Source organism: Columba livia, chromosome 2 (genome assembly GCF_036013475.1).
Source record: "Columba livia isolate bColLiv1 breed racing homer chromosome 2, bColLiv1.pat.W.v2, whole genome shotgun sequence".
Lineage (NCBI taxonomy): Eukaryota > Metazoa > Chordata > Aves > Columbiformes > Columbidae > Columba > Columba livia.
Genome location: NC_088603.1, coordinates 21,962,369 through 21,986,363, shown reverse-complemented (window position 1 = coordinate 21,986,363; position 23,995 = coordinate 21,962,369).

Sequence of the window (23,995 nt, the reverse complement as noted above, 5' to 3'; positions counted from 1 at the left end):
TACTCTCCTAGAGCACTGTCAGTTCTCAAAGGCTGTCAGTTCTCATGGGCTTGTGGACCCCTAGTCATCCAGAGACTACCCTTGGGAAAAACACTTAAAGGTAATTTTAAAGACAGATATACACTGATTTTCAGCACCTGTTAATAATGAAAATCTGTAGCAAATATTCCACTACACATCTAAATGTACATCTAGGCATTTACATACTTCAAAACCCTTGTCCCAAACTATTTATCCAAGGTCACACAGGAAGTCTCTATCTAACTAGGGAAATGAACTGAGCTGTTTTAAGTCCCAAAGTAAAAACCTAGCTTGTTTTATTTAGGTGTGCAAATATTATGACTGCATTTCCTGTTGATATAGCTTTTAAAGGTGAGCTAAGAAGCTATGACTGAAGCTTCACTTTTCAAAGTTTAGATTTTTCAGGAGTTTGTGCTTGCTTTTAGTAAGGTAAGGCTTTTTTGAAAGAGGTTTCCCAGTATTTCATCTGTTTGTATTGGCATTGAGTCACTTCATGACCTTCAGCTGTGACAGTCAATTCAAGCAATAGCAGGACACCACTGGACGTAAGCAAAATCTATTCCTGTATCGGATGGTGCAAATGAATATTGAAAACATCTGTTATTTCTCAGGGCTACCACAATTTGCATGTTTATGTGTGCATAATGTTCACCACTACAAAAAACAAGATTACCAATATGGTCATGTTTCAGTAATGTTAATGTATTCTGAAATGTTTTCCTATTATTTATTAATGTATCTGAAAGAGGGCAAGTAATTTCTGGCAGTTTGTACTTTAAAGTTGCATATGAACATAGGTTCAGATCCTGAGATGATCTGTGAACATATTGCATCCTCATCTGTTCAGAAAATGCCATCTTTTGACTATATATATTTACCAGGTTTCCTGATCACATTTAACAACCAAGTATATTTATTCAGCTTCCACCGCAGGCACAAATATGTTGGGTGCCAGTTAGTCTTTATTTCTGTCACAGAATTTGGATGTTTTTGCAGTATTTGTCAGTAAGTGAGCAGTTTCATCACCATTTTGCCCTGGTGTCCAGTCTGAATACCTGAAATCTCATTAGCATACAGAAGATTGGATTTTTATGGAACCCATACTTAAAGTTGGTGCCTCTGCTGTAATTCTCTTGACATTAATATCTTCAAAATGATACTGAAGGTGAAGCATTACCATATGTAAAACAAGACTAGACTGTGTATTAGGAACAATGCATCACACAAAAGGCTGGAAATTATTCCTGTAGGTCACTGAATTAGAGAACGAAACCCAAAGATATCCACCTGCAGGATTCATCTGTTTTGTCGATGTCCCCTGAAAAGCCCAAGAAGGATAGATGGATATGGGTTTGCATCCTTAGAAAAGAGAAGGTGATGCACAAGTATTCTTATGATGCCTTCTCTTTTTGTTTGTTTTAAATTCTGTAGGATTTATTTATACAGATTTCAAACAAGGCTCTATTTAAAGCCAGGTATTTCTTTCTGTTCCTCCAAAGCTAACAGACAGAGAGCATAGTATGCCAATGTTTTCATTGAGTCAAATCCTGAGTAAGGACTGCAGAACTTCATCACTTGCAGCCCTTAAATCATGACTGGGTATCTCTCTAAGAGGTATGCAATTACTCAAACAGATGTTATGTGCTTGATGGAAAGATTACTTCTTGAGGTTTTACAGCCTGTCAGGCAGTTCTGACTAGATAATCATAATGTTCCTTTGAAACTCTAAAATATATGAAACCATAGATATGGGAATTTTTACTGGAAGAAGCTGGTTAGTATTTCTCCCTTTCATCTATTCTGTTTTCAGGCACTCTCATTATGAAAAAGAGAAAAAAAAACAAAAAACATAAAACAACAACTTGCTTTCCTACACAGAAAATGAGAGAGAAAAGGAAAGGTTGAAAGAATTTGTTTGCTACAGTATTTTTCCCTGGAAGTTAAATGGCAGAGGGCCTCACAAAAAATACCTCCAATTCCAAACTACCAGGGCTCCTAAGCATAAGACAGCTGACCTTGTACCTCTCTTTTCTGTGTATGTTACACATTACCCAGTGACTCCTAAGATAAATAGTGCCTTCCTCGCAGCCAGCTATGCTAATGCCCTTAGAAGTTTCTGGAGCTCATCTGCATGTTTTAAATACTGCCATCTATTCCTTCACTGTATTTTATGCTTTAGGCATTAATATGGCATTTCTCCAGAGACAAAAAATGCCTTTTTCATATAAGAAAGCATGGTTACTTTGGATACATATCTTTGGATTGTATTTCTCTTACCTTGACATTGCATTTTAGAAAGCATATTATCATTGTAACTATTTTGAGCCTGAAGCCAGAAACCAAAACCAGGTTTATACCAAAGTGAGGATTAGGGCTGATAATTTTATAATAAGGGTCAGCTTTTCTTGTTTTATTGTAACCTTTCGTCAGCTCTTCATCTCATCTTAAAAATAAGCTGTGTTCTATTGTGAGTGTAGCCATAGGAATGCAACTGCAGAAAATGTGAGTGGTAGTTACACAATGCCTTTAATCAAAACAAAAAGTTCTGCAATTTATTTTACTAGACCCACCTTCATTCCCTTCTCCCCAAAAGAACAAAAAATCCACACCACGGAGCTGGTGCTCTGGGTCACGTAGGAGAATGTAAGAAGTGCCTTCTTCCTTTTATGTCTCTGATAACAGGACGGAGCACAATGGGAGACCCTGCGTAGACGTCTGGCTGCATTGAAGTCGCTGCCAAGCTCCCGTCATCGGCAGCACAGAGCAGCCTCCTGGTGCAGGAATCGCAGAGGGCTGGTGCTGCTTCCTTTTGCAGGGATGACAAGAGACAGAGCAGGCAGGGGGACGCCAGCGGGGCATACTGAGTGCAGCACTTCAACAGTTGCAGCAGGAGGATCAAAGGTTTTATAGTTGTCTCTGTAGCATCCTGCAGGAGCTCTTTTCAGGGCAAATTCTCAGACGGTTCAAATTGTCATGGCTTTGGACATGAAGGATATGGGGAAAGTGATCTGGCTGATAACTCTGTTGGTGTAGTCTCCCACAGTGCAATAATCCACAGCAGTTAGGGTGACCCAAGGGAATGTCCCTTCTCTGCAGAGGAATCTCCCATGATACTCTCAGAAATAAAGGAGAAGGCCTGTATTCATGACCAGGGTGGTCCACTTCCACATTACAGCCACAGGGCACCCAAATGGAGCGTGGTGCGGCGGTTTCTCCTCCCCAGGGTCTCAGCTTGGACATTGTCAGAGAGCATTAAACACAGGATTAACTGGCAACCTAATTCTGCCTACCAACTATTTATGTATTGGTCCAAAATAATGCTGACCAACTGCTAATTTACTGCTATAGGTGTATCTAGATGTGACATCATTTTGTCCCGCTGTGGCTGGCTAGGGAACCCTCCTTTTCCAGAGGCCAGCAGACACTAACTTGATAAGAGAGATGACAATAGATATGCATAGGGGTGTAGACTAGTCAACACATTCCAGTCTTAATTTAAGACTACACCAAATTCTGCTGTGTCTCCATGGACTCTCATACTGCAAGGAAGGCACCGGGACAATGTCTGTACTGGTCTGTTAGGTAGCTGCCCCGGTTGTCCTCCCCAGGGTATGTGGTGGGTGAACAGCAGCCATATCTCAAGCCTGACAATTGTTTCAGAGTATCCCAGGTGTCCCTGTCATTGCATACCAGACATGGCATCCACCAGCACACCACCTCACATGAAAATTCTTTTTCTGGCAAGGACTTTCTAGCACTTGTCCTGTTTGTCCGCACTACGCAAATATGGTATGGTCTCTTAACTGTTCTCCTCCACCATGCATACTGATGATTGGAGAAATTTCTTGCAACTATTTGTGACTTCTGACGTTCAGAAAGGGCAACAGGGATTTGGAATTTTCACTGAGAACCACACAGGAGATACTACTATCTACACTCTGGTACCAGCAATTTTACTCTTCTTATTTGAGAGACACTGCTATGAGTACTGAACACAAGCGCAAGCAAATAATTCTTTCATATTCCACACTGAAGTGTGTTGACGTTGTGTTGATGGCCTTGGGTGGTTTTGTCACTAGCAACTGGTCATGTGTCCTAATTTCAGGATTTCAAAGGCCATCCTCATACTTCCATGCAAAGGTTTTTTATGAGCTCTGGAGCAGAGGTGCACCTACTTTATGGCTAACATCCCAATCCAGAAGAGGATGAGTACTGTACTTCTTAAGTATACAAACAAAAATCATCTATATGCATAGTACAGCAGTTCAGTAGCAAGTAGGTGTAACTGCCAGCAAGTTTAGAAAGATGTGAGTGGACAATATACATATGGTAGTTTAGTATGCCCAGAACAGCATACAAAACATGACATTCAGAACTGTGAATAGCTGTGAATGCAGTTCTTTTTCCAGGTACTGTCCACATGAGGAGTCCCATAAGTATAAAAATCATTCTGTCATACTCCAGGACCTCACTGATGAAATTATTTTTGTGCGCTTTTGCACAAGCTTCAGAGGAAAAGATGTGGTGGAGAATAAGGCGCCTTCTGTAATTTGGTAAAGAAACTAATACAAGTGGCACCATACTCTAAATGGCATAGTGATTCATTATCCTGCACAAATATAAAGCATCTCCCTTCCCACTTCAAGACAAAAGGGCAAAACATCTACATAACAGGAAAGCCAGAACATGGAAGTGTCCAGCAGAAAGTTCTTGTAGATGGCTGTGTAAATGCCAAAACAAACAACAAATATGTAAAGAATATTACCTTCTCCTCCTCATGGTTCATTCTCATTAGTAAACACAGAACCCACACAATTCTATGCAAATGTTGCTGGAAAATATCGTGTCTAAGAAACTGAGCGTTAACACTGGAAATAGTTTAAATATTAAAAAACAGATGACTTTTAACAACTCTTAAACTTGAGACATGCATTGAAAATATGATCCATATGTTCACAGCCATATATTTTGGAAAATACATATTCATAGTTGAAATCTGTATAATTTTGTGTGTAGGATTTCAATTCCATCTCAAGTAATGAGAAGGAAAAAAGCTTATGAGATCATAGTCCATTTTGTATCATTTCCTACTGCCATAAAACCTACTTTTTAATTTGGCTTTTTGTACTTGCAATTAGCAAGAATATGCCATTTGTCTAGACAACAGAATAGCTGACTGTCTGGCACAGTGTTTCTGGCATTATTGGAGTGGACTAGGAAAGCACATGACTATTTGTTGTAAATTCTTCTCTAGTATGTAATATTTTAATATGCCATCAAAATTCTTAGGTCTGATTGCACTTAATTAATCCTCCATTCTCAACTTTGATTCTCCTTCATGGAATCATGTTTTTCAGAAGTAGTTATAATGTACTTCACTTGAGTGAACTGGGGTTTTTTGTTTCCTCCCCTTCCTCTCCATTTCTCCCCCAATATAATTTCTGCTATGTATTAAATTTCAGTATTGGTGGAGAAAACCTAATTTGTCAGAAGACCTTTTTCCAGACATTTCATAATTATAGCAGATATTGGATTATGGGCAAGACGGACCTCAGAAAGGATCGTCTGAATTCTAAAGAAACATAACTAGAGTAAGAGCAGTTCCTACCCACTTTTTGATGGTATCAGAAAGCATGCTCCAACTTTAAAAGAAAATTAAATGGCACAGTGCAAATACCAACACTGGCATTCACCAGTCTGTTTACACCAGACTCCAAGTGAACAGATCCCCTGCACCTCTTCAATCACACTTTTTTGAAGTTACTCTTTCCCAGCTGAGACATGTTAGCTGACACTGGGCATGTGCCTAATCTTTTGCAAATTCTCAGTAAAACAATTCCTAACCACTTTCACTTTTATAGCCTGTTAGTATTACATACAAAGACATAGAAAAAACAGTTTCTAATAATGGATAGCTACTTGATTTAGGGAATGTAAACTGAAAATCTCTGGTGACTTGAAGTAGATACTAATCAACTTGCAATTTGCTCTTGCAGTTTACAGTTCTGGTATGAAGATAAACCACAGCCTTAACAAGAGTCGCTTTTGATTCTCTCATATCTGTGTCATATACTGCATATTTCATATCATTCCCTCTTCCTCCAGAACTCACAACACAAAACACATCCCATATTCAAGACAATAAGAAAAAAACTACAGGTCCCTAGCTTTCCCAAGAATCACTTTTTTCTGTGTTCAAAATGGCTATTTGAATGGTAGAGGCCCTTTTATCTCTTCTGCACTACTTATTTCAGAAATGGCTACCTGTCAAGCTTATTCCCAGTGAAGCTGGTGGTTCACCTGGTAACAAACAGTCTTGGCAGAAGAGGCATTCATGTTCACTATATTCATTTTACAAAATAGTGTCAGATCTCAGATTAAGACTTTGCTCTCTTATGCTCTTATAATCAGTGAGACTTGCTTCATAGCGTGTAACTACATAAACGAATTCTGAATTCTCAGGTTAGTTTTATACTGGTGAAATTTTACTAAAAGCAATAATTTCTCCTTTGTACTGTATTAACAATAACAACAGAAGGGCTTTTACATTCTTTGTAACAAAAAACCCAAGTCTGCACAGTGCCTCTGTTGCTGAGATCTACATGATAAGGAGATCATCTGAAATACAGCTGGCAACCAGTATCATTTCTCAAGTACTGAAAGTTCCTAGGCAGTATGTTTGATGAAAAACACATTGCATGTTCATTTATCCCCCACATTTATTTAAAATGTGAGATATAAACATCTCTTCTACAAACAAACTGGACAAACCTGTATCTGGTTTACATCCTTCAGTCACCACAATGACATTTTGTTAGCTAATCCATTGTGGAACTGATTTTTAGCAAAACAGAAGCAAATTCATTTCTTAAGTTTAACCTGATCGTGTAATACACTTGCAGTAAGTCTGCCACTACAGTTCTGGCTGCCTTATGTTATTGTTTTCTGGTGACAGATAGGCTGCTGCAAATACTTGCACCATAATTAATCTGCTCCAAGAGGGAAGGAAAAAACAAAAAATAAAAGTTGAAAGTAAACTTCTAAATGACATAATACTGCACCTTACAGTGCAAATGGGTCCTTGTGAAGATAAGACAAATAAGACAGAACAAAACTTCATGCAGTGTTCAGTATGTCTGTGATTGCTAGATAATAATCATCAGTGACAACGTAATAGTTTTGGCACTAGGTTGCTTCTCTTCAACTCTGACTCTTGGCTACATAGTCATCTACTGTTTTCATTCCAGTTACACAGTGTTTCATATTAGCTACTTAAATGAGGAAACAATTGATCAAGCTTCCTCAGGGATGAAGAAGAAAGTTCATTCCCAAATGAGATTTTTCTATGCCTTGTCTGTCACATTATCCCATCAGTTGAGCTGTGCAGAAAGGTAAGAATTTGGCAAGACTTCTACAAGAGTTCAATAGAAAATTCAAAATCCAGGGATTTCCCAGCAGTTTTAAGCAGCATCTGTGGGTGCTTCATGTAACCCCCAGGGCTTGGTAAATTTGTCAATTTGTCTATTAGTAGTTAGATACAACAAAAGACACCTCCTTAGGTACATTGTCTTACCTCTACACTAGACTTTGGAAGAGAGCACAAGGATAGTAGAAAAGAATGCAATTGTCAGCGAAAAGCCCCAAATATCCTGTGCAGAAGCCAGACATTTATCAGGCTGGCTAATGCAAAAAGTGGCAAGGTATTTTAATTTAGCCGTTCTCTCTAGAGGCCTGTGAGATTGCAGGGACAATCCTTTATCTGGATCTGGCTAACTCTATCTAATCCTCTCCTGAGTACACACACCTTATCTTTCAAAGATCTGAATATTCTTGCTCTTCTCTTTTAGAGATTGTCTAAAGGAGGTTGTTCTGCCAAAGTTTATAAAACACCATGGCAAATAAGAATACTCAAAATCTAATCCAGAACTAGCTAGTCCCAATTCCATAGACTGTTATATATTTTCTCCATGGCCTATGAAATAGAAATACAGAAACAGTACTTGGAGCAAAGACTAGAGTCCAGAAGTGATAAACTGGTCACCAAGCTGGACTGTAACAGAATCACAGAAGAGCTGAGGTGGGAATTCACCTCTGGACATTGTCTATTCCAACCACTCTTATTCAGAGCAGGCTCAGCTAGACAAGGTGGCCCACTGCCATGTCAACCTACGTTTTGAGAATCTCCAAGGATGGAGACTGCGGAACCTTTCTGGGGAACCTATGCCACTGCTTGGTTACTCTCACTGTAAATAAAAATTATGTTTTAGTAGAATTTCTTGCATTTCAATTTGTGCATATCACCTCTTCTCCTATCACTAGCCACCACTGAGAAGAGTCTGGCTCCATTTTCTTTACTATTTTACTTCAGCTATCCATATTCGTGGATAAGATGCCTTTAAGCGTTCTGTTCTCCAGGCTGAACAGTTCTCTGAGCTTCTCCTCATGCAGCAAATGCTCCAAACCCTTAAACATCATTGTAGACCTTCAATGACCTTGTACATCCATGTGTCTCTTGTCCTGGAGAGCCCACCAATGGGCAGAGTACTCCAGAAGTGTCCCACCAGAGCTGAGCAGGGGGAAGGGTCACCCCTCTCAGCTTGCTGGCAATTTCTGCATAATTCAGTCCAGGATGCTTTTGACCTTCTTTGCTCCAAGGACACACTGCTGGTTCATGTCCAGCTTGCCCACAAAATTTCCCAGAGTCTTTTCTGCAAAGCTGCTTTCCAACTGATCCTCAGCCTGTACTGCTGAATGGGGTTATTCTTCCCCAGGGGTGGGACTTGGCACTTAGATTTGTTGAGCTTCATGAGATTCCTGTTCACACATTTCTTCAGCCTGTCAGGGTCCCTCTGAGTGGCAGCACAACCCCCGGTGTATCAGACACTCCTTCCACTTTTGTACCACCTGCTAGGCATGCTCCTTCTTTACTTTATCTTTGACCTACTACCATAAATTAGTTCTTTTAGAGTGCTAGAGTTTGTAGATGCTGAATCCTTAAGAGATAAATTCTGATTTGCTCATGTGACAGAAACTGAACTTTAGGGAGCTTACAAGTCAAAGAGGAGTTACTCAGTGTGCTTATATACCTCTAAAAATTATGCATCAAATGAGTAGATGCTTCAGGACTGAAACTTAAACTAGGTGCTTAGATTCTGCTTAACGTCTGCTCCAAGCTTCTTCATAGTCTATGGGTTCTAGAGTTACAGAAGGAAAGCAAATGTCACACGTTTTTGGTCCAAGGTTATCACATATAGTAACTTTACCCTGACATTGTGCTTTCCATCCAGCTGTACTGCCCCCACAGGGTACAATACTCACTGTCAAATTACTGCTATAGACTCTAGAGTAAGGAGGAGAATGAGACAAGACAGATATTACATAGTTATTTCATCCTGTCTAACACTCCCAGACAGTCCACATCCCTGCAAATTAGTACAGCTTATGCTAATCAAAGAGTCTTAGAGCTACAGACTTTTATGTTTGAAAGTTTAGACAAGTCAGCATTTTTGAAAAATAAAAATTGCAAACTGTACTTACTACCTATAATCTCCAGCCTTCTCCAGTTCTGCCAAAGCTATGCGAATATGTGAAATACCCAAACACCAGTTCATTAATAAGCTTGTTTGGAAATCTGAAATTCAAAGAATAACATCTTATTTTCCTAAGTTAACAGTTTAACTGCTATCAATAAACTCCTTTGGTTTCCTGCACTGCACAGTTCTGACTGTACTAGGAGCTTTCTGTGCTTTTGTTAATGACAAAATGTGCCCATCAGATAACAATTTTCTCTTTGGATAGCACTTCTTGCCTCTCCAAAGTTGTTCATAACTCTGGAACATAAGCTTTAAAATGCCAAGTTACTATTACTAAGATGTCTCTTTATGTGAGTGAATGTGTCCTCAGTTAAAGTGATAGTCCCCTGCATTTCAGAGATCATCTTGACAGAAACCAGAAAGAAATTAATGATGAAAATGAGTAGTGACTTACAATAATGAACCAAATGTATCTCAAAGGTGATCTCAATCCATTTTAGTTGTATAATTTAATTTAACGCAAATTTTATAAGTCTTAGACCCTTTGGTTAGAATAATTTTCAGAGTTCCTGCTTCATTTCTATAGCAGTTTCAGGCCTGACTCCTGCATGAAGGAATTGAAATTCATCTACAAAGAACAGTTCTGCACCCTTGCAGGGATGCAAAGGAGTAATTTTGAAAGAAACACCAGCTGACAGATGTCAGGGCTCCCTCTGGTATCCTCAAGGGTCCAAAAATGGTTCTCCCACAAGCAACACCTTCTTTATCTCCTGAATACGCGATGATTCTCTTACCTCCAAAAGCAGATAGAGAAAAGTGTCACTGGGTTTTGGTCCACTGGCTTCTTTAGCCTGTGTTGCAACAGCCAGGTGCAGCCTGTTCTTCTTTGTGATGGCAATCACCTGGGTCATGCTCCTCCATCTAGTCTTCCCATTAGGGGTTTTACAACTTAGTCTGTCAAATTTGGTTGAGAGTGGAAGCAGGGAACCGACTGATTAATAAGTCATTTGATCATACAGCTTTTATACCCTATCAAAATTAAGCTAAAAGAATCCCTGTATGTTGTAGTTCACCCTGACGTTCAAAGCTTTAACAACAGTTTGAGTTTCAAAAGCTTTTTCCAAACTACTGTCTTCCTATGCAAGAAAGCTTTTTTAAAGGTAAGTCAGGTTTCTAAAATGCTATTCAAATATAACAGTATCCAAACCAACACTCAAATTATCAAAATTCAAATTTAAAATAAATCAAATTGAGCACTTCTAGTCTGGCTAAAACATTAAGTGGACATGCTATTTAAAATATGATAACAATATCAAGTGTTTGCTGAAGCTTTGGTGAAGATTTGTGCTGTACTGACGCTGTGTTTGTATTTTGTAGACTGAGGACTAAGCACCAAATAAGTTTAGATTGCTTTTGCTTTATGAAGTGCTGTTAGTCTCCCGTCTTCTCAGTGGAGCTGTATGTCTCTAGGTAACCTCATAATCATACAGGCAGGAAAATAAAAAGTTGTTTTGCTTTGGTCCAGAAAATTATGAGGCTAATGAAAACGTAAGATTATTTTTAAAAGACAGAGAGAAAACATTGCCTCTTTCTAAGTGGAGCAGCCAGTTCATATATTTAACCTTTCATCACAAAAATGGAATTGTTTATTTCTTCCTATCAGAAATTTATCAGCATTTACAGATGTAAATGTAGTTACCTGTCCAACATTTCCTCTGTAGAAAACCGAAATTAAATTATCTCTTCAACAGTGAAATGAGTTCTTTGGAAGTTCACAGACATATGTTCCCGAGCTGTTTCAATTACTTTTAGTATTTTGATCACATGCCTTCTCAAAAGTTTATCAGGTGACTACAACTGGTTAGCACTTCACAAAGGTGCTACAAGATGAAGTGGAATATATTCAGTGAGTTTATTGCAGCAATATTTGTTCCTGATGACTTTTTTTTCTTCTAGAAAAAGCTCTTTTATTTGCCTTATGACTCATATTTTACTGTGGTAAAATGAAAGAAAATCTCTTTCTTGTGCAGAGAACCCAAATTCAGCCAAGGAATGCTATTTTTCAATAATATTTAGTCCCAAATAAATAGATCAAGGAATTTATTTAATGTGAAATCTCTAAAATGCAGTTTCCTTAGGAAGTGTAACTCCTATCCTTTCCATGACACAGTTTAGCGGGTCTAGTGTAAAATCCACTCTAATCTCATTGGTTTGTAATCCAGTCTGATTTCACCATGGAGTTTTTTAGATTTTGTTTCTTGACATATTTTAGGTATAAACAATATAAAACAGAAATTGATGATATGGCTTCTCTAAAGAAATAGTCTCTGTTTCCTAAATGCTGTAATTTTTTTCTGGGTCAGGTAAATATTCGCTGTGATTTTATGAGCAATAACAGTTCATATCACAAGTGATGTAAAAATACTAACATCTTTAGAGAAGTGACCCTACCCATATGTTGCATGTTTGCCCTCAGAACACATTTATGGTCTGAAGAAAATCTGGAGATCATGAAAGTGGTAGTAAATGCATTCTTAGGAATACTGTATGCTTCATGCTAACCACTTACTTATGATGTGGGCCAGATCCAAGATAGCAGAAAGGAAAATTAATAGCTATTTTCTGGCAGGAGAGTTTACTCCATTATTAGGTACTGGATATCACAACAAAGAGCTGTTTCTATTTGGGCTCTTCCAGTGAATTGACAAGACATTTGGCTGTCATCCTTAAAATTTTTGGATATACAAAACCAGGCTTAATAAATATTTACATTTGTTGTTTTATACAAAGCACTGTGCCAAGACCAAACGAGAAAAAGGCTTTAAAGCTTCAAAAATGTTGAAGTAATATTTAGCTTTTCTCATTTGAAAGCATTCCTTTCTTTTAACTGTATTTGTGCTTCTTGTTTGGGAATTCCTAGCAAGATCAAATTGTCTGAGGCTTTTAACATAATGGAAGAGAAAATCTGGAGGGTGCCGTTTAAAACAGATTATTACCCTGTGAACTTGTTTTCTACCCAATATTTTATAGAGGTTCAGATGATTAGGCTGATATTTCAGGTATCTTCAGTGAGGATATTTTGTAAGGAAATAATAATATCTATCTGAATGGATCTCATTTTAAGGGTTTGAGGATTTTAAACAGTGGCTAGCACAAAATCTTAAAGTGAGATTTGTATTTATTTATTCATTTATTAAGAAGGTTGGCAATGAAAGTAAGCTAAGCTGCTTTCACGTGAAGTTACTACTGAGGAATGGAGAAGATGGCAGTAAATGTAGCTGTAGCAATTCCTGCTTTTTTCATCAGCATGCAGGATAACAGCATACCAGGGTGAGAGCAATGGGTTTGCCCAGAGTTCCCAGCTCTGGGCTGGGGAGCACACGGCTATGTTACAGCCCCAGCTTTGACATTTCCACCAGATGCAACTGTACAGGGGAGTTGCGTGAGGATGGGAATTAGATAAATGTGTCACTCAGGTTTGTGGATTATAAGCCAAATTTTGATTCTTTAATATTACAGTATGACATTATTGCATCCATATAGGGAAGAGATATCCATTCAGTATCCAAACCTGTTTTTCAGGCTGCTGTGCAAAAAGGTCTATCTAATAGCTGTCAGGGTTATAAATTCTTTGAGGAGCAATAGTTCTAGCAACTTCAGAGAACTGCAATAAAGCAGCTTCACCTCATGGCAGTTTTAATACTTGATAGAAGCCCAGAGCACTGGAACAATCAAACTAGAAAAATCTGATCTCCTCTCTGGAGTGTCTTATCTGGCAATGCTCAGAGAACCTGACCTAATTTCAGCAACCCTTCTTGCACTCATGCTAATATGAAATGTGACAAAAGCACTTAAAAACTATTCCTGATAAAATCTCAGGGGCAAAGGGTGGCTTGTGTCTGTATCCTACCTCATTATGCCAGCAGGCAGCTATAAAAACTGAGCTGTCTTAGTTGGAATCCAAGTGACTCATCACTTTAAAGACAATTACGATGCTAGCATGGATTCTATAGCAGCTTGAAACATTCCCTATGGCCTGTAAAGGAGATGATTGTTTATAAGTGAGAGTGCATATTTATATTCTTAATGTTTTGCTTTTCTCTAGAAGATTTATGATAATTACTCCAAAATAGTTCATCCGTATAAAATATAGAAGATTTTTGTCAGGAAAAACTGTTTTAAATTATTACTAAAACAGGTAAAGCATGCATGGTCTCTGCCTCAATTCAGAACTCTTCTATAGGAGTTTATTAGTCAAAATAACAAATAAGTTATCCCAATTGGATTATATTCAGCTGGCCTGCTGTTAAAGGTGTAGTCATTCTAGGACAGCTGATGTCACAGAGAGTTGCTGTTATTATTATTGTTGTTATTCTAGTCTGCTTGATAAGATATCCTTTATTAGACTTCATTTGTATTTTTGGAGCTGAAATAAAATACCAGCTTTTCAAAAACTGTGCCTAGACCTGGTGCAGTACGATGTGATTGTCTGTCATGCCACTGGTAACATGGGCATGATGTTGAAAAGTCTCTCAGGGGAGATTTTATGCTCATGAGTAACACTGGTGAAATGTGTTTGGAAATGTTATCATATGTAGCATTTTTACCAGCAGCACTCTTGCACATGAGACAAGTACGGTTAGAAGTGCATCACTGTTAACTTGGGAAGCTTCCATGACAGCTACAACCCATATATGTTTAAAATAACCAGGATACAAGTCCTGTAGGGCTCTAGTAATAAAATCCCCATGTGGAAGTGTATTGATATCAGAAGTTAAAGTCAGAATAAATACCAGAGTACAAGGGCATGGAATAATGAGGAATAACATGGAACAACATGGAGTAACAAAGCAATTGCTGCTTTGATGAAAAGGTAGAAGCCACTAGAGAGCAGACTGTGGAATTTTAGCCTCAAGAAAGTGACCAGATTTATTAGGCAACAAGTGATGCATTTTCATTTCATTCTGTATGATGGCTTCAATTGTTATTGCATCAAACCACAGTGTTTCAAAACCACATATATTTGATTGGTTGGTACTTCATATGCCAAACTGCTGGGTATGTATAAGCAGCCATCAGATAAATTACAAACTCTGAAATGGAGAATCATGCTTAATCTGTGCCAATGAACCTTGTTTTTTCATTTTGTTCCCCTTATAGATAAAACTTTTTCCTTGGTGCCTATCACCATTGTGTAGTTTTTTGACATTTTGACTTTTTTTTCTAAGTGGGATGTACAGCTCTAACCGTATTTTTCTTTTCAACTTCATGAAAAGCAACTGAAGAGCTGTAGAAGCAAATGTCTCTTCGTGTATATATACTTACTAGAGTAAAAGGGAATTGGTCATATAAGCCAAGATTTTTAAATCCTTCCAAACTATGATTAATTACCAGATGTTCCAGGAACTTTATCATCAGTTCAGTCAGTCCTGATGTCCTTGCTTCGTGGTATATGTGGTAGTTGCCTTTTTGGCACTGTGCATTATTTCCTGGAGAGCTCCAAGGGCTGCAGTTACATGGCCTTTTGTGTGAACGGATTTTTATCGCACACATTTTTAGGCTACAGGAAATACGAGAAGTCTGTATGGTTTCTCTTGATTACAGTGCAATCTGGAAAGTACCACCACAGGAGTCTAATCTGTCTTTGCTTTAAATGCGTGGGGATTAGTGCTAACAGACGTCGCATGTGAGATTCACTCACAGTATCCAGAGGGTAGCCAAGCATCACTTCCCATTCATTAAATCCTGCTGTGTTACCCTTAGGGCATTTTGGCCTCATAGTTTCCATGAATGTAGTCATAGTCACATGGAGCAATTTTTAGTTAAACCATCTCCCCTCCAAAACAATAAGGAAAATAAACACCAGAAATGTTAGAGGTGCTCTGAGAGCCCTGCACATAGCTTACCTGTGAGTTTTAGCATGTGTCCCACTATAGCCAAGGATCACACAGGCTGCACCCATAAATCAGAGCTAGTTTCACAACAGCTGGCCAGCACAAAAGCAGCATACTGTACAGCAGGACAGAGTGAAATCCGTGCCAGCTACCTGAGTACCAACAGCTTGCTCATGCTTGAATACACAACCCTCGCTGAATCCCGCTGCTTTCCTTTGAGCCCAGCCGGCTCACCTTGGCCACTGGCAGTACAGACACCTGAGACACCCTCACACTCTTAACTAAACCCTGTGGTCACAGACCAGTTGCTGTTCCACAGAAGGCTTTCATTTCACATTGGAATCATAAACCTTTGTGGATCAGCAGCAGTGTTTCAAAAGCATTTTGAAGCAGGGCAGAAGGTGATGAAATAATTCGGATTTCCAATTTGCAGCAATTCGCTCTCAGCAAAGCCACTGACTGACAAGTATTTAACAATTCATACTTTTGTGGGGTTTTTTTTGCTAGAAATGTGAAGATGTCATCTATCTGCCGGTGTGATTTTTTTCACAATATTAATAATATCTTGGGGTATTTTTACAGAAAGCAATGTAAGTTGATACAGAGGTTATGAAAATGCCTCTTGACAAAGCTGATACTTGTTAATCAGAGGTCCCATAGAGAAGTGTAATTTCTTATTGACTAACAATTTAAGAAGATTCAGAGATCATGTGGTACTTGTCCAAAACATCTAACAAATTATGAAGGAGCTATTGTATTCTGCAGCAGCACAGCCTCAGGGATTCACACTTTCTGAGGACTCACAGTACTGCTTCGATGACAGAGAAATGAGACAACCTGGTAGAGTTAACAGCCTGTCAGGCTGGGATCAGTTCACATTTTAATAATGTGATTTTACTGTTGCTAGACTGGATGGCTAAGGAAATACTAAAACTGTTTGGAAAATATTTTATGTTCTATAGAAAACAATAGTTTTCTATCAAATAACAATTCTGCCTGTGCTTTCACTTTTCAAGTCTTGCAAGATCTTTATTTTTACTCACTCTACTGGCAGTTTTCCTTTATTTTTTTTTTCACCAAACTTGCTCTTGGATCACAGAGAGCTCAATCTAAGCTAAGGACTACAAGTGGGGTTTGCTATATGCTTTTGTCAATAAAACTGGCCAGTCAAATCTTGCCCTCCTTTTTTTTTGTACGAATGATAAACACTGTTATCAAGTACTTGCATCTAATTATTCTAAAGAGGTTTGACTCCAGTTGTTTCATTGATGACAGTGACTAGGCAGCAAACAATTTTAAGATACTAAACCCTGAAAGACGTTCTTTTGTGTTTGCTTTTGTATACAACTGATCCTATGCACTTTGTGCATGTGGCTCCCAATCTGATCGTTAAATTTCAATTTTAAAACAATGCTCCTTCTACCTCTCTGAGCTCTGAAAATCTAATGAAACTACTCTTTCATAATATTGCATCTGTTACGTAGGTTTATTCTTAAGTACTTTCCTTAGTGAGGAGTATACTTACAGAGGAAGATGTGGAAATGTTAGTAAATGCTTTAAGTTTCTTTGCACTGATAAGTTGTAGCATATAATTTTATCTCCTGGACAAACTGATTGTGCTTTTTTTGTTTTGTTCTGGTTTGGTTTTTTATTTGGTTGGATGGTTGGTCGGTTTGGTTTTTGTTCACGTTTTGCTTGTGGTTTTTTTGTTTGTTTTTTCTTTTTAGAATTGTTTTTGTAAAAGGAATTACTCTTCAAACATTTTTCAGCTATAGTTTTTTTTGTACTAGTATGCTCATTTACAAGCATTCTATCTTTTAATATTTGTGTTGCTCATCAGTAAAAATATGTATGTACATAGACAAATTGGACCTATAGTAACTGTGCTGAAAGAGCTTTGGTTTCTATTTTTAAGGCTATTTTGGTTTCTAATCTAATGTCTGGTTTATTACCTAAAAACCACAAAGGAACATACTTAGACAAATAATATCAGCTTTGTTTACTACTTGTGTTTTCAATACCATTTGTCATATTTTTCTTTTTAAGTTGAATATTTTTTATTTGACAATAAGTTGGATTTCCTCTAAAAGATGGTGTCTGAAATTGAAGCTACCTCTAAAATATAAAGTCTGATCTAAAAATGGGATTAGTCTCATAAAATGTGATCTGAAGTTCCGCAGTCGCAAAGAGCAAAACTGAAAAGCACTCCTGGGTTGCCAAGCGATCTCAGAGGCACTCAACTGAATGGACACGGTATTTCCTTTCAGAGTTGTACCTATGAGCAAAGACCAGGCAACTTTTTTCCCTAAGAAACATGTACAAGGATGCTTAGATCCATGTTCTTTATCTGTTAGGAGGTTCCTGTAACCATCAGGAATGGTCTGTTCTGAAAACAAGATTCCTTGGGACTAGGAATGAGGGGGAAAGTAAATATTGGTTTTTAATCTGATGGCTGAATATTCTGAGAAGATGGGAAAACCCTGAGATTTGATTCCTGTTCTTAAAGGACATTTTAATTTATCCAATGCCTATTTTAGTTTAAAAGCCAGAATAGTCTCACCTTGGAAACATTTAACTACTCTGTACTTCTGTTTCCTGACCTGTAAGTTATAATTTCACTGACTTCTTATACTATTATTCCTAATCAACATTTGCGATCTGTAGATGGTCTATTTCTGTGCAAGAAACCATAAATAAAAAAGATTGCATTTAAATTATATGGTGCAAGACAATTAGAGAAATTACTAATTCTATCAGACCTTAAGAATAATGAAAGCAGTAAATGTACTAGAACACACACTTGTTGTGCACGGACACCTATCTTGAAATTGGTTTTCTCTCTCTAACTGAAGCATGGTAGCAAATGCAGAATCTGCTGAATTTTCTTGCAACATTCAGAATTCAGCTACGCAAAGGAAGCAATTATATATACACACACTATACTAGTTTGCGGTAAATAAACTTTTATTGCAGCTGCAAACAGCAACATGAATGCTAATTGAATGGAGTTTATAGACTGTTATTGCACAACAGCACATGTGTAATCCCAGAAAAAGAGAGCAGAGACTCGGCCACATTGTGGGCTGAGGGCGGAGTGTGGAGTAGCATGCGTTCCGAAGGCGGCACTTTGTGAGGAGCACTTATGAGCAGCACCTAATCTTCCGTTTCTGAAGGCTCAGAGCAAGAAGGATATGAGAAGTTTATTTGTCCTACATGATCATGTTCTACCTGATCCTTCAGTGTGCACTCTGTATTGTTAATTGGTAAGAAAGGCATATGAAAGCCCTTATTACAACTTCAATCCACTTTAACCTTGTTTATTTAGAGAAAAAAAAAAAAAAAAAGAAAAAGGAAGAAGGATTAATTGGTGTACTTACATTGGCAAAAGTTCCTAGTAAAGGCCTTTTTAGTTTACACTAATGGCTGAACAAAGACTGCAGTCAAATTAATGTTTCTTCCAGAAGGAATTATAAAGCAAATGAAGTTGGAATCACTGAATGGGTGACCACTCTCAGCTGGCCACTATGTTGCTTCAGGACATTGCTGCTTCAGCAATAATGACGGCCAAATGATTATTTTACTGGTTGGAGAGCTATTGCACTCAACAGATTAGTGAGAACTAAGAATTAATCTTGTTTTAAATTCTCATACTGGATTTGAAACAGCAGGAGTTCAGGAGCTGATTCATGAACAACAGTTTGGCTGCAAACAGCTGAAATTTTGGTCCTAACTATCTCACTGTGTTTACTGTCATTGTTTCCTTTATGCTGGGTGACATATATAACAAAACTGAATAAAACAGTATTGTTTTTATTAAAAGCATGCAGTAGAGATTTTACTCTAAGAAAACAACCTCACAGTGGACAAAACTGCAGATCCCTTAGCAGTTAATAATGAGATTTACAGTGATAAGTAATTCCTATGATGTTGGCCATACTACTTATGCAAGTAGCCATTGACTAATGTAATATTATATTATAAGAAGACTTAGTCTGGTAAACAATGTTGGCTTTTTTCATATGTGTTTGATCTATTCTAAACATTTTGTGTCAGCCTGTAGAAATGAAAACATGTTTTTCACTATGTGTTGCATAGTAGATGAGCATTTGGAAGATATAAAAGCATTTACTGCAGTAAATATTGAATTAGTTTGTGTAAAGTGCTTTGGAACACTTGCATGAAGAATTGCGTTAGTGTTTATAAGCCATACTGAAATTTATCCAATGAAAGAGAAAATGTATTGTTTGAGATACTGGTATCCAGTTAAAATATAGTGTAGAGCACCTCATAACTCGTGAAAGGTGCTGTGAAGCTAATTAAGCTACTTACATTAATAATTTGCAGGACTCCTTTTGGTGTTTTTATATACAGCTCATTCACAAATCTAGGAAAACTAGGGCTTAAGTAACAGATGAACATGAATTGTTCTCTTTTTTGATGCTTCTGTCTTCCCATGGGCATGTAAAATTGCACTGCACTCAGTAGGACTAGGAGTGAAGGCTGGGCTTCAGGGTTGCATGCAAAATTGCTTTTCTTACCACTAGAACATGACTAAATTGTACCCAGTTTCTCTAGCCAAATCTAGATGTCAGCAAATAAATAGGTGATCCTACTGAGAGATGTCTCAGCTAGGAAGCCAACAAGATTAAAGATGAATTTGGAAAACACTGTATGATTTCAGCAAACCTTCACATATGCCTTTGATGTAACTCTAAAACTAAGTTATTACATATTATCGATGTCAACAATCCCTTAAGTAAGCCATGCTTTAAAATTGCCTCTGACTAGTTACTTTGGGGGCCTGAAATAAACCCATTTCACTAATACCACATTGATGGAAGAAAACAAGAGACTTTGATGATGGAGTTTCTCTGCTTTTGTGAGCTCTGCATTGATTCACTCATGGGGAAACGTATTCATGTATGTTACTGTGAAAGCCACAACAATGGTTATTTTACAGTTGGGGGGTTTTTTGTTTGTTTTAATGTTCATATTGGTTAAAATGACACTCAAAAATATTTTTTTCTATCCTCATTGACTCCTTATATAGAAACAGTCCACAGGTACTAGCCTAGTGATACATGGGTTCAATATTCTTGTTCTTACAGTAACTCCTGGTTTAGGACTTCCTGAGCTGTGAATGAATAGACACACACTGACTATATTTAAAAACAAAATAAAACAACAACGAAACCAAAACAAGCAAAAAAACCCACAATGGAGTGAAACTGGTTTGAATATTGACCAAAGGCTGTAAAATTTCATCATGAATTTATTTTGTTCTCAGAAAAAATCATCTAATGCACATAAAAATGACTAGATACCGAAGACCATGATCCACTTCCATTATTGAGGAGGAAATTTTCTAAGGCTTTGCTAATTATCACTGTCTGAAACATATTTTTCTTCCTGTTGTGCTAGAATATGTTCCACATATTTTTGTAGAATTAGGTCTCTGGCTACCAGGCTGCTTCTCTAGTATTTGTTGCCATGGAGCTGCCTCTGCCTATTGAATTAACCTGGGCAGACGTCGGATAGCACACTGAAGTTGATTCAGTCTGTCACTAACACATGTCTTCAGTGACCAAGGAATTTAACAAATGCTGCAAGGAAAATCAAGACTTGTTCAGATTTCATATTAAGGGATTGTTTTAAGTAAAATAAAAGGTTCCATTTTTTTCATGGGATGCTTTGTGAGATCACTGATGGCCTGACATTCTCTCCTTTGAAAGAACAATGCTTCATCATTATTGTACTTTGCTGCCTTTTTCGGAAATCATAGAACCATAGAATGTCCTGAGTTAGAAGGGACCCACAAGGATCATGGATTCCAACTCCTGTCCCTGCATATGACAACCCCACAGTTCACACCATGTGTCTGAGGGTGTTGTCCAGTCTCTTGGACGCTGTCAGGCTTGAGGCTGTGACACCTCCCTGGGGAGCCTGTTCCAGTGTTCCACCACCCTCTCGGGGAAGAACCTTTTCCCCATGTCCAACCTAAACCTCCCCTGGCATATCTTTCTGCCATTCCCTTGGGTTCCGTCATTAGTCACTAAAGAGAAGAGACCAGTCGCTGCCCTTCCTCCTCCCCTTGTGAGGAAGCTGTAGACTGTCATGAGGTCTCCCCTTAGTCGCCTCCAGGCTGAACAAATCCAGTGACTTTAGCGAATCCTCATACAGTTTCCTCTCCAAACCCTTCACCAACTTTGTAGTCCTCTTCCGGACACTCTCAGTAGCTTTATGACTTTTTTTGTCCTGTGGCATCCAGAACTGCACACAGTGCTCCAGGTGAGGCTGCACCAGTGCAGAGCAGAGTGGGACAATCACCTCCCTCACCCAGCTGGCAACGCTGTGCTGGATGCACCCAGGACACGGTTGCCCTCTTGGCTGCCAGGGCACACTGCTGGCTCATGTTCAACTTGCCATCAACCAGAACCCCCAGATTCTTCTCCACGGAGCTGCTTTCCAGCATCTCATTCCTCAGTCTGTTCGTACAGCCAGGGTTGCTGTGTTCCAGGTGCAAAATCTGGCACTTGTCCCTGTTGAACTTCATACGGTTGGTGATTACCCAGTTCTTCAGTTTCTCCAGATCCCTCTGCAGGGCCTCTCTGTCTTCAAGACTGTCAACAGCTCCTCCCAATTTTGTGTCATCGGCAAACTTACTAAGCCATCCCTCAAGTCCTGTGTCTAAGTCACAGAATCACAGAATCACAGAATCGACTGGGTTGGAAGAGACCTCAGAGATCATCGAGTCCAACCCTTGGTCCAACTCTAGTCCGTTTACTAGATCATGGCACTAAGTGCCATGTCCAATCTCAGTTTAAAAACCTCCAGGGACGGCGAGTCCACTACCTCCCTGGGCAGGCCATTCCAATGCCTGACCACTCTCTCTGTAAAGAATTTCTTTCTAATATCCAGCCTAAATTTCCCCTGGTAGAGTTTAAGCCCATGCCCCCTTGTCCTATTGCTAACTGCCTGGGAGAAGAGACCAATCCCCACCTGGCTATAACTTCCCTTCAGGTAGTTATAGAGAGTGATGAGGTCACCTCTAAGCCTCCTCTTCTCTAGACTAAACAACCCCAGCTCCCTCAGCCTCTCCTCATAGGTCTTATGTTCAAGTCCCTTCACCAGTCGTGTTGCTCTTCTCTTCTCTTTATAAAGACATTGAAAAGTGCTGGCCTTAAGATGGATCCCTGCGGAACCTGCAAGTGACAGGTCACCAGACCAGCAAAACCCCATTTACTTTGAGCCCATTTACTTTTACCCTTTAAGCCTGGCCTGTCAGCCAATTGCTCACCCACTTCACTGTGTGTTTACCCAGTTGTATGCTGAACATCTTGTCCAGGAGGATACTGTGAGAGACAGTACCAAACGTTTTACTGAAATCCAAAAAGATCACATCCACAGGCTTCCTTTGGTCAACTAGGTGCGAACTTTATCATAGAATCAAATTAAGTTTCTTAAGCAGGACTTTCCCTTCCTGAACCCATGCTGGCTGGGACCAAAGACTGCATTGTTCAGATGTTTTTCAGTAACTCCCAGAACCATCTTCTCCATGATTTTGCCAGACACAGAAGTAAGGCTGACAGACCTGTAGTTGCCAGAGTCATCCCTGTTGCCTTTCTTGTAGATTGGGACAACGTTTGTCAGCTTCCAGTCATCTGGGACCTCTCCAGATTCCCAGGAGTGTTGAAAAATCACAAGGAGAGGTCTTGCTATGACGTCAGCCAGCTCTTTCAGCATCCTTGGATGAATCCCATCAAGCCCCATCAACTTGTAGGGATCTAGCTGGAGTAGCAAATCCTGTAAAAGCTCTGAATTGATTGGGAGTTTATTGTTGTCGCAGCCACAGTCTTATAAACCAGGGTTATGGGACCCCTCAAGTCCATCATCTGTGTTGAAGATGGAGGCGAAGAAAGCATTAAATGTCTCAGCTTTGTCTATTTCCCTGTTAATAAGGTGATGGTGATCATCAAGTAATTGGCCAATGTTATTTCTAGTTTGCCTTTTTCCATTAATATATTTTAAAAAGCCTTTTTTATTGTCCTTCACAGTACTGGCCAGCTTCAATTCTAATTGAGGTTTGGCAGCACAAATTTCTTCCCTGCAGTGGTGAGCAGCATCTCTGTGCTCCTCCCATATTGCCTGACCTTGCTTTCAATGACCATGTAATTTCTTTTTTCACTGTATTTCAACAAGAATATCTCTGCTCAACCAAGCTGGCTTTTTGCCTCACCTGCTAGATTTTTGGCATTTTGGAATTGCCTGGTCCTGTGCTTTTAGTAGGTGGTACTCAAAAAATTACCAGCACTGATGGACGCCAACATCTTCAAAAGCTTCTTCCCAGGGAATCTTACTAAGTACTTCTCTGAGCAGCCTGAAGTCTGCTCTCCTCATATCTAGTGTTAAGGTCTTGCTGGCAGAATACCCATTCAGGACAGTAATCCAAGAACAGATGTGGACGTGTCTCACCACAGCTTGCACCAGGAGCAGCAGCTCCTGCGCTACCCAGCAGGGACAGGACGGTGTTGTTTGATTTGTAATGTC